This window comes from Narcine bancroftii, chromosome 8, assembly GCF_036971445.1.
Source record: "Narcine bancroftii isolate sNarBan1 chromosome 8, sNarBan1.hap1, whole genome shotgun sequence".
In the NCBI taxonomy this organism is placed as follows: Eukaryota; Metazoa; Chordata; class Chondrichthyes; order Torpediniformes; family Narcinidae; genus Narcine; species Narcine bancroftii.
In genome coordinates this window covers 158322405-158331118 of record NC_091476.1, presented here as the reverse complement: position 1 = coordinate 158331118, position 8714 = coordinate 158322405, and the positions used below count along the sequence as shown (strand labels likewise).

The 8714-nt window shown below is 38.0% G+C and overlaps 1 long non-coding RNA gene across 1 annotated transcript; it reads left to right on the top strand.

Annotated features, from left to right (window-relative positions):
• Positions 1 to 3099: 3099 nt before the first annotated feature.
• Positions 3100 to 8480, top strand: LOC138741923 (uncharacterized). The gene is made up of 3 exons (XR_011343889.1): positions 3100 to 3193; positions 4153 to 4285; positions 4443 to 8480. It is a non-coding gene; the product is annotated as an uncharacterized lncRNA (long non-coding RNA).
• The last annotated feature ends 234 nt before the right edge of the window (positions 8481 to 8714 follow it).

Here is an 8714-nt window from a genome sequence, read left to right as displayed (position 1 = left end):
ATCTCTGTACCTGCAAGAAGACCACTTAAGGGGCTGACTCCACCTGGCTGCCGGTCAATCAGCTGACCTGAATATAAACCTGATCTGGCCCCTCCTGAGCCACCAAGGCTTGAACTGGTGCTCAGACTTTTACTGGAATAAAGCCTGTTGTACAGTCTTTTGAGTTTTGTGCTACCTCAGCACATCACAATGGTTATGTTAAAAATCATTGAATTATTTTGGTCTTTTTTACTTCTCCATTTTTTTTAACTTCTCCATGCTTTTTTAGTGACTTCATTTTTTATTGGATTATATATTTCTCTCCCAACTAATGTGTCTGTAATTAGATTTTTTTTTGAAAGAGAGAATTAGTCATGATTCTCCAGGCTTCCTGGTATATTTACTTACCCAAAGAAGAATGAAAGATTGTGGCCACAAATTTATGCCCCTCCTTCCAGCCAAGAATCTTGAGGTAGGAATACATACAATTATTATAATTTCTAGCAATTTAAAACAAACAAAAAAATGTATCCAATATCCCATCATCCTCTTGATTTTGCATATTTCTGTCAAAGTCATCTTGCTTGGAAAATATTAATGCAAAAACCTCTTTCATTTCCAGGGTCTTGTCTTTTGCTTCCATCAGCAAGTTATTTTGGTCTCTATTTGTTTTCTCTATTTTGAGCAATGTTGTGAAACACTTATTGGGAGGGGTTTCTTCTAGAGAAGCTGCAATTCTAATGTTGTGGATTCCCTCTAGTGGTCTGATGAAAATGGATCACAAATGGCCAACCATAACAGGAAAATTGTTACAATATGATTGACCTTTTCACTTAGTTTACAAATGGCTGTATGCAAAGAGAATGTGGCTTTTCCTGTACCTGAAAAAAATGGAGCAACTTCATTTAACTGGATTCAGAACTAGCCATTTATACAAACCATTCCTTGTTTCCTGTTTTTATTTCTCTATGTTCAGTCCTGCTCAACATATCTCACGCTTTGCTCGGAGGACAGTTGCTCACCACAATCTTAAACATATCACATAGTTAGAAGCAATTCTCTTCATCAAGGTTTGAAAATAAAAATTCCATTATGAATATTTGTCGGCATCTTCCAGTGATGATGAATCATTTGATCCAAGAATTTCTAGTGTCCTAGATTATCTAGGTCCTAATGATATCAACTTTTGCATCATGGTCCTTTTCCAAATTAAATCATTTGATCCAAGAATTTCTAGTGACCTAGATTATCTAGGTCCTAATGATATCAACTTTTGCATCATGGTCCTTTTCCAAATTAAATCATTTGATCCAAGAATTTCTAGTGGCCTAGATTATCTAGGTCCTAATGATATCAACTTTTGCATCATGGTCCTTTTCCAAATTAAATCATTTGATCCAAGAATTTCTAGTGGCCTAGATTATCTAGGTCCTAATGATATCAACTTTTGCATCATGGTCCTTTTCCAAATTAAATCATTTGATCCAAGAATTTCTAGTGGCGTAGATTATCTAGGTCCTAATGATATCAACTTTTGCATCATGGTCCTTTTCCAAATTAAAGAATTAACATTCACAAGTTGACAAAGAAGACTTGTCTATTAATATTGCTTATTTGTTTCTCTACAATTTCATGAGATTCATGGGTCACGTCCCTGCAACATATATTTGGTGTTCGTCAGATGTAGGTGTTAACATTGGCTGCAATTGGAATATGGGTGAACTAGGACTACTCTGAATTGGTCCATTCCATGTGAGCAACCAATATCCGGTGCAGTTATGCCTTTACTGAAAAATGTGTAGACTTCTGTAGTCACAACCCTGTAGACTGAAGTGGTTTTCCCCTCTCTCAGACACACAAACATGGATTGAAAAGAAAATGTTCTCCCCTATTGTACAGGAAATAAAGCAATTCAGCAGCTGGAGTAACATGACTCTTTGTGGAGAGTTATTGATTGACCAAAAAGAAGAGCAGTTTCTTCTGAAGCAAATTAGAGCTCTGGTAAATCTTGTATCAAGCAAGTTACGAGAGCCTCCTTTTAGCAATAGATGTTGCAGAATGTCTTGAAGGAAAGCAAGCAACTTCCAGAAATGCCAAGGGTGTATATGGGGTGGCCATGGGAATATGTGGGATGTGGATGGAGATGGCCTTGTCCATGTCATCCAAGTTACCCACTGAGGGTAGTCCATTTGCAAATGGGATATCTTAATTTCAAAGTTGAGAACAATCTTTGCAATGCACAAACATCCAAAGTTGTACGTTAAGGACAAAAGGAAGCAACTTCGTATTGTCTTTATGATCACCATTTCAAAGTGGTTGATATGAGATGTCACACAAAGAAGGTGTTTGTTATGTCAAATCGTGACTAGTATTGGGCCAACTTCATTTTTATTCATATGATGAATCACTGAGATTATGTGCCATGTCATACAGTCAACAAATGAACCAAATAAAGATTTTTTTGGAATCAGAAATTTTCTCAAATGATACAGAAACTGACGCGCTGTGGTCAGAATGTTACCATCCACGGGTGATAATTCAATTTGCACTGGAAATGGATTGCTCATAATAAGTGAGGAAAGCAACAGGAAAATAAAATGTTAGTTGTGTTGTTTTGCTGTCGAATTGCATTTTCTTGACTTCAATTTTATACATATTTTTGCTGATATTGAAAGGGAAGGAAATTGGTAATTTTGTTGGGTGAAGTTCCTTTAAGAGATGAGCTTCTGTTTTTTAAGCACTCCCTCTACTGCACAGAAGACACCACACAATGAAGTGGTTTCCCAAAGAGATGTACATGATGAAAATGGCTGAACTATGAGTGACGTTTTTGTTCAATGTTTGCAGACAAGTGGTAATGATATGATGTGATCCAATTACTCTGTGATCCCTTGTATAAAGGCTGAACAGTGTAAACATTTCAATGGCTTTTTGTTGGCAGTTTCAAATATGAAGTATTTTTGTGTTTGGGGATTCTGGATATTAGAGTCTATAAATCATTTATACAGAATCTTGCATTTTTAAACATTAATTCCATTTAAAAGTGAGAATTTTTAAGGACTAAACAAATAAAATAATTGTGTGTAATGGCATTTCAACATTCCATATACACAGGGGGCCAAATCCTCTCCATAAATGTGGTCAGTGGATGTCCCATGAAAGGTTTAATTTCTCTTTGGCGCCTACTGTCAGGACTGGAGCCAAAACACCAGAGGTAAGTAATGTTTTTGAAGTACATATCTATAGATGATCTTGCTAGCATGGCACACAAGTGGGAGGACTGCATTCCACCAAAACAGTCTCGGGTTTTTCTTTTCATTTTAATTGCAGAATTGTGTCTGGAGTCTTGAAAGAATTAACCCTTTTTCTGCTCGCTCTCACTTCCTGGATTTCATGCCATATCTAGTTTTGCATATACGAGATGTTTTAGTGATGCTGTCAGATTTTCCAAGTGCTGGCAGAGTTTAGAGAACTGAACAATTCCCACTTTGATTCTGAGAAATTAAACGCAATGCAGATTATTGAAGTGGATAGTGAACATATGATCTCATTAATGCTAAATGTTAGGTGATCATTTCTCAATTTCAGCAAATGTTGTTTAAATATAAGCACTTTAAATTGAGGAGTAAGGCCAGTTTGATCCATGGAAATGTAGTATTTTTTAAAGTGATATTACCTGATAGACTAACCGATCCATTCTCTGTCTAGCAACCTGGTCACTACCCCACTGTTACTTTGCACGTATATCTTCATTGTTCAAATTTAATGATTTGTATCCCAATCATGAATAACTTTGGATTTTACCTTTATTTTAAAAAAAATCAATTGTAAATTCAAATAGCTAAAGCGTTTAAACGTTCTTTTGGCTGGATATCATGGTCTGAGATGCTTTAAGAGTTAAGAAGGACACGGGAAGGTTTGGCTATGATGTGAAACGATATTGTAAAATGTAAAATACCTTCCAGGAGACACCAGGTATGAATCAAGAAAATGAGTCAACCCATTATTTAGACACATTATTCAAATTAGATTGTCTAGATTGGATGATGATAAGAAGCCTCCGCCTCATTTTATGGCTTCTCTCCACACATGTTATAAGCTACGGAGAGAAACCAATTCTCTTACATAAAGGATCCACTGTTTCCAGCTAAGAATTTTTTTTCCATTTAACAGCCACAACAAATGAAAGGTGACTGGCTTAATTTATGTTGTACCTATGATCACCAAACTGGCCACAAGAATGCATCGTCCTCATAGAATGAGGAAGAGGTGATTGGGAAGAGGCTGAACATCATTATGTAATGAGGTACTGAGACGACTCTCCTGGTGACTGTTGACTATCTGCACAATGTTTAAAAACAAATCTCTTTTGTGAAAGTCACAGTTTTTCTTTTATTTGCTGGCATATTCTTTCATGCATTTGGAAAAAATAATATTGGCATTTTATGGTGCTACACCACTAGCTGACTGCAGGGGACGACCTGTGTACCTGCAGGAAGAGCACTTGAGGACCAGACAACACCTGGCCGGCTGTCAATCAACCAACCTGAATGGACCAAGCCACATACGGTCGGCTGCCAATCATCCTCCGGAATATAAGCCACATCCGGCCCAGTCACATGGAGCAAGCACAGCTAACTGCAGCTAATTGCAGCAGGGACTTTAAGTGGAGTAAAGCCTGTTGATCAGTCTTTAAGTCTTTCATCTGCTTTCTGTACGACTGCACACCACACATTTTAACTCTTTTTAGGCAAAAATTCCCTCCCATTACTCTATTCTACCATGATAAATGTGCGTGCGTGAATGCTTGTACAGACACATAGGAAAAGTGAAAAGTCATTATACTCTGTGTATGAGGTAGTGGCATCAGGGTTAATTCTTTTCCATTATCACGTGTAATCTGGAAGAAATCACTGTGAAAATAGCCCATGACCTCATTTCATTTTGTCCTATGTGCCTACCTGTCATTCTAGCAGACTCCATGCAGTCTGTCCTCATATAGTGGCCATTATTTTTGTGCAGCTGTTTTATTGCAGTTTCTCACCTTGCTGCCAAGGATGAGGGATATATAACTTTAATTTTTTTTTTGTCTAGACGATAAAAATTTCAAGGACAGGATATTAAAAGTTAGGTGCACCTACTTTGAAGATCATTAAGACCTCTAGGATAATTCACTGTGTTCATGTTGAATAACTAGCCCATTTTCACCAGACCCGCTTCTGAGAGTAAATGTTTCTTGGACCTTCTAACACTAAGCTGTGTGCATGTGGTGTGGGAAGGGAAACAATTTTAGTGGGTTCAAAGAGCAATGAGTCTGGACACAGGCTGAACTCAGGAAGGATCTTTATTAAAATGCACGTCAGAGGATTGCAACAGGAATAGCACACACTAGTACTCTCAATCACACAACACAGTATAATCAGTCACATCGGACTCAACACTACCGATACTAGCAACTACTTACACTCATCCAAGCACAATACAATGGATACAATGATTACAGTTAGTAGCAACTGTTTACTTCTCACAACCAAGGACTACAACCTGTCATTTCTTGTCTAATGTGAATAAGGCTCAGATGCTATCTACAACACTAATGTACAACAGCCTCAATCCCTATGTAGTGCACACCTTACCATTGACTGCTCCAGTGCTGCCTGAAGTTCATGATATGGAGTGGAGCAGGGTTTATCTCTGGGCAAAAGAGGTGCTTCAGGTGGTGGACTTTATAGTACAGTAAGCTGGCGGGTCCGGCCCAGTAATCACTTGGTGATTTGAGTGCTGACGTGGACTTTTACCCCCTCCATAAATCTTCGTCCGCGAAGCCAAGCCAAAGAAAGAATGAGTGGCTGGAGTCCAACCTTGATTGGCAGGTGATGCAATTTCCAATTGGGTAGGGACCACCGAGATTCCCCACATTATAGTGCATGATAGAGGCTCGGTCACTTGGATTCATTCCACAGGACCTGAGAACACTGAAAATTAATTGGATTAAAAAGAGGCATAGAAAAATGAGTCATGACCATTTGTAATTTTGTTGTGGATTTAACTCCTCTGAAAGAGAGCTGAGCCTAGAACTGGGGATGGAGTTAGGCAAAACTTTCATCTTTAACATGTGGAGAAGAATCACAATGCAATTTACAGAGCTTCTTCAAACAGCCGGGCCAACAATATGAGTTGAGGAAAACCAAAGGATGAGAAGTGGAGTAGCTGAGAAATGAGGAACAGATGCCGGGGAATGAGAAACTGAAGATCTGACCACTAAAGATCAAAAAGAGAAGTTTGGATTTGTACCAAGTTTGAAATCAAATGGATGGAGAGGTTGGATAGTGTTGGAAAAAGTCAAGATTATGAAAGGGCCTTTTTATTTAAATTTGAACATGGGTCAGGCAGCATTCATGAGTGAAATGGACAGTCAAGGTTATGGGACGGGAAATTTTCCAAGACAATCCTGAAATTACATGTGGACATGCACTACAGTGTGGATGTCCTATTGGAAGCAGAGGGTCCCCAAACAATGATCTTATTGAAGTCTTTGTTGAAAATTAGCACCCTGAGCAAGTGTATTCTCCTTGAGGCAGCCCTTCAATTGTCCTCGATGTCTATTTTCAGACACCTCGCCCTACTCTACATGCAGCTTGTGCATGCTCCCAGAGCTGCTAAAATTTGCCTAATTTTGCAAATGGAGCATGCAAACCTTTGAAATCAAACCTTTTGCCACCCGCAAAGTGGCTGAAGAATATGTGCTTATCAGATGCCATCTTGATATCCAACCAAATGAAGGCAGCATTCAGTAGTAGTTGGGGGAAAGAATGATTGGAAGAGTTGGTTTTAGAGGTTGTTTGGCCACTGGGCTGACCGCATGGGCACTATCAGCTCTTGAAGAAATCACACAGCTGAGGCTAAGGCAAAGGAAGAAAATTTTATTGAGGAAAGTGATTACAGCATTAATTTAAAAATTTCATGTGCACCATTATCCTCAAGTCATGGGACCATCTTGTTTATCTGTGGAGTCAGCAGGATCAAAGGGAAATTGATAGATTTCTACAGAACATCCCTAGAAAAACTAATCACTTACCGGATTTAACTGTGTATGGAAAAAAGTCCTGTAACATTGAATATTGTTTCAAAGTATCTTGTTGATTCCAAACTGTTTAATAAAATGACCCAGATATTACAGTCTGCTGGTAATCAGTTGGTTTTTATACTTGGTAGATTTGCATTTTTTGGATAAGGAATTTCAGAAATTAACCTGAAGTTGCAGTGGATTCAGAATATCAGTGTAATGGATAATATCATATTTTATATTGTATATAGATATGTTTTTGAAGGAGATAGATTGTGGGGGTAGTGTAACAAACAAACACAAACATTTCACAATACAGATCTCACAAGGAGACTGCTTTGCCAAAGAATTTCGAAAGCAGGTGTAAAATGGATTATAGTTTTGAAAGTAACAAATGAACTGACTCAGATGTTTGGGTCCGATGCCACAATCTGACTGGATGCAGTTTGCTGTTCTAAGAAGGTAATGTTGTTTTGCAGAGAGAGAGAGAGAGAGAGGTTTCTGCAGTCATGGCAAACTGGCAGCTTGTAGAAACCCCATTTTGAAGACAAGTTGCGAGTTCTGAGTTCAGCCTGTTGAAAACCCTTGCGGTGCATACAATAGGAAATGGCTCTGGCTGGAGCGTTTCACCTGAAATACAGGGAATAAAAGGAACTCTGATGACCTGCAAAAGAAGAGGTCATCATTTGGGAAAACTCTGATGGGGCAGGTTTCTTCGGCAAGACACTGAAGGGGCTGATTGGAGGGCTCCAGTTTGTGTTTGTCCAATGAGCAACAAATCTCTTCGAAACCGACAAACCTTCCTGAGCAGTAACTATTAAAGTGCAGAGCTTGGTGAAAATTCATAAATGTTAAATTCTGTGCACAGTATAATGCCTAATACAGGTAAACTTAGAGGAGTGAGAAATGAGATTGGACTGTGAATCCATGAATTTCTCTGAACTTGTACACATTACATACACGAGTGCTTAGAATTATAAGGGGGTTAAGTTAATAGTAATAAGTTAAAGTTTGATCCTGTTTCTATGTTTAAAGAAAATTAAAAATGACTTTTGTTTAAGTAACCATTTGTCTTGGTGAATTTCTATTGCTCCTGGGTTTTGGGGTCCTCTGGGCTCATAGCAGTCAGTGAGCACAGAAAACGCAAAACAAAGATTGAAAATATTCAATTTAATGTTCCTTTATTGTCATGTAACATTACATGAAATTGCCTTCTCTCTGCCACAAGACAGAGAGTCGCCATTTCGCCATTAGTGTCGCCGGTGCCCCTTACAGTTAGAGAGAATACAAGGAATGAAAAGAATTTGTAATTAGGACGTGAATTTGACATAAAAGCAATATCAGAAATAAAAATCAAATAGGCAAACATTTGGGAGAAAATGACACTGTGTATATTCAAGAGGGAAATGTTTGTGTGTATTTTGGTCAGTATGGTTCAGAGTGTGAAAAATAAAATAAAAAAAAGACAATGGCGTGAAAAATAAATGAAATGTACTTTTTAAATAAATGAAACATTAAATGTACCTTTCTTGCATCTTTTTAGAACTGTTCTGTGCTACTGGAAATCAACATAGAACAGGAAAATGCAATTTTGTTCTCTCTTGTATTTTAAACTTCCCCATTTGATGAAACTGCAACGTAGCAAAGAGCATTTATTTCTGTTAAGATT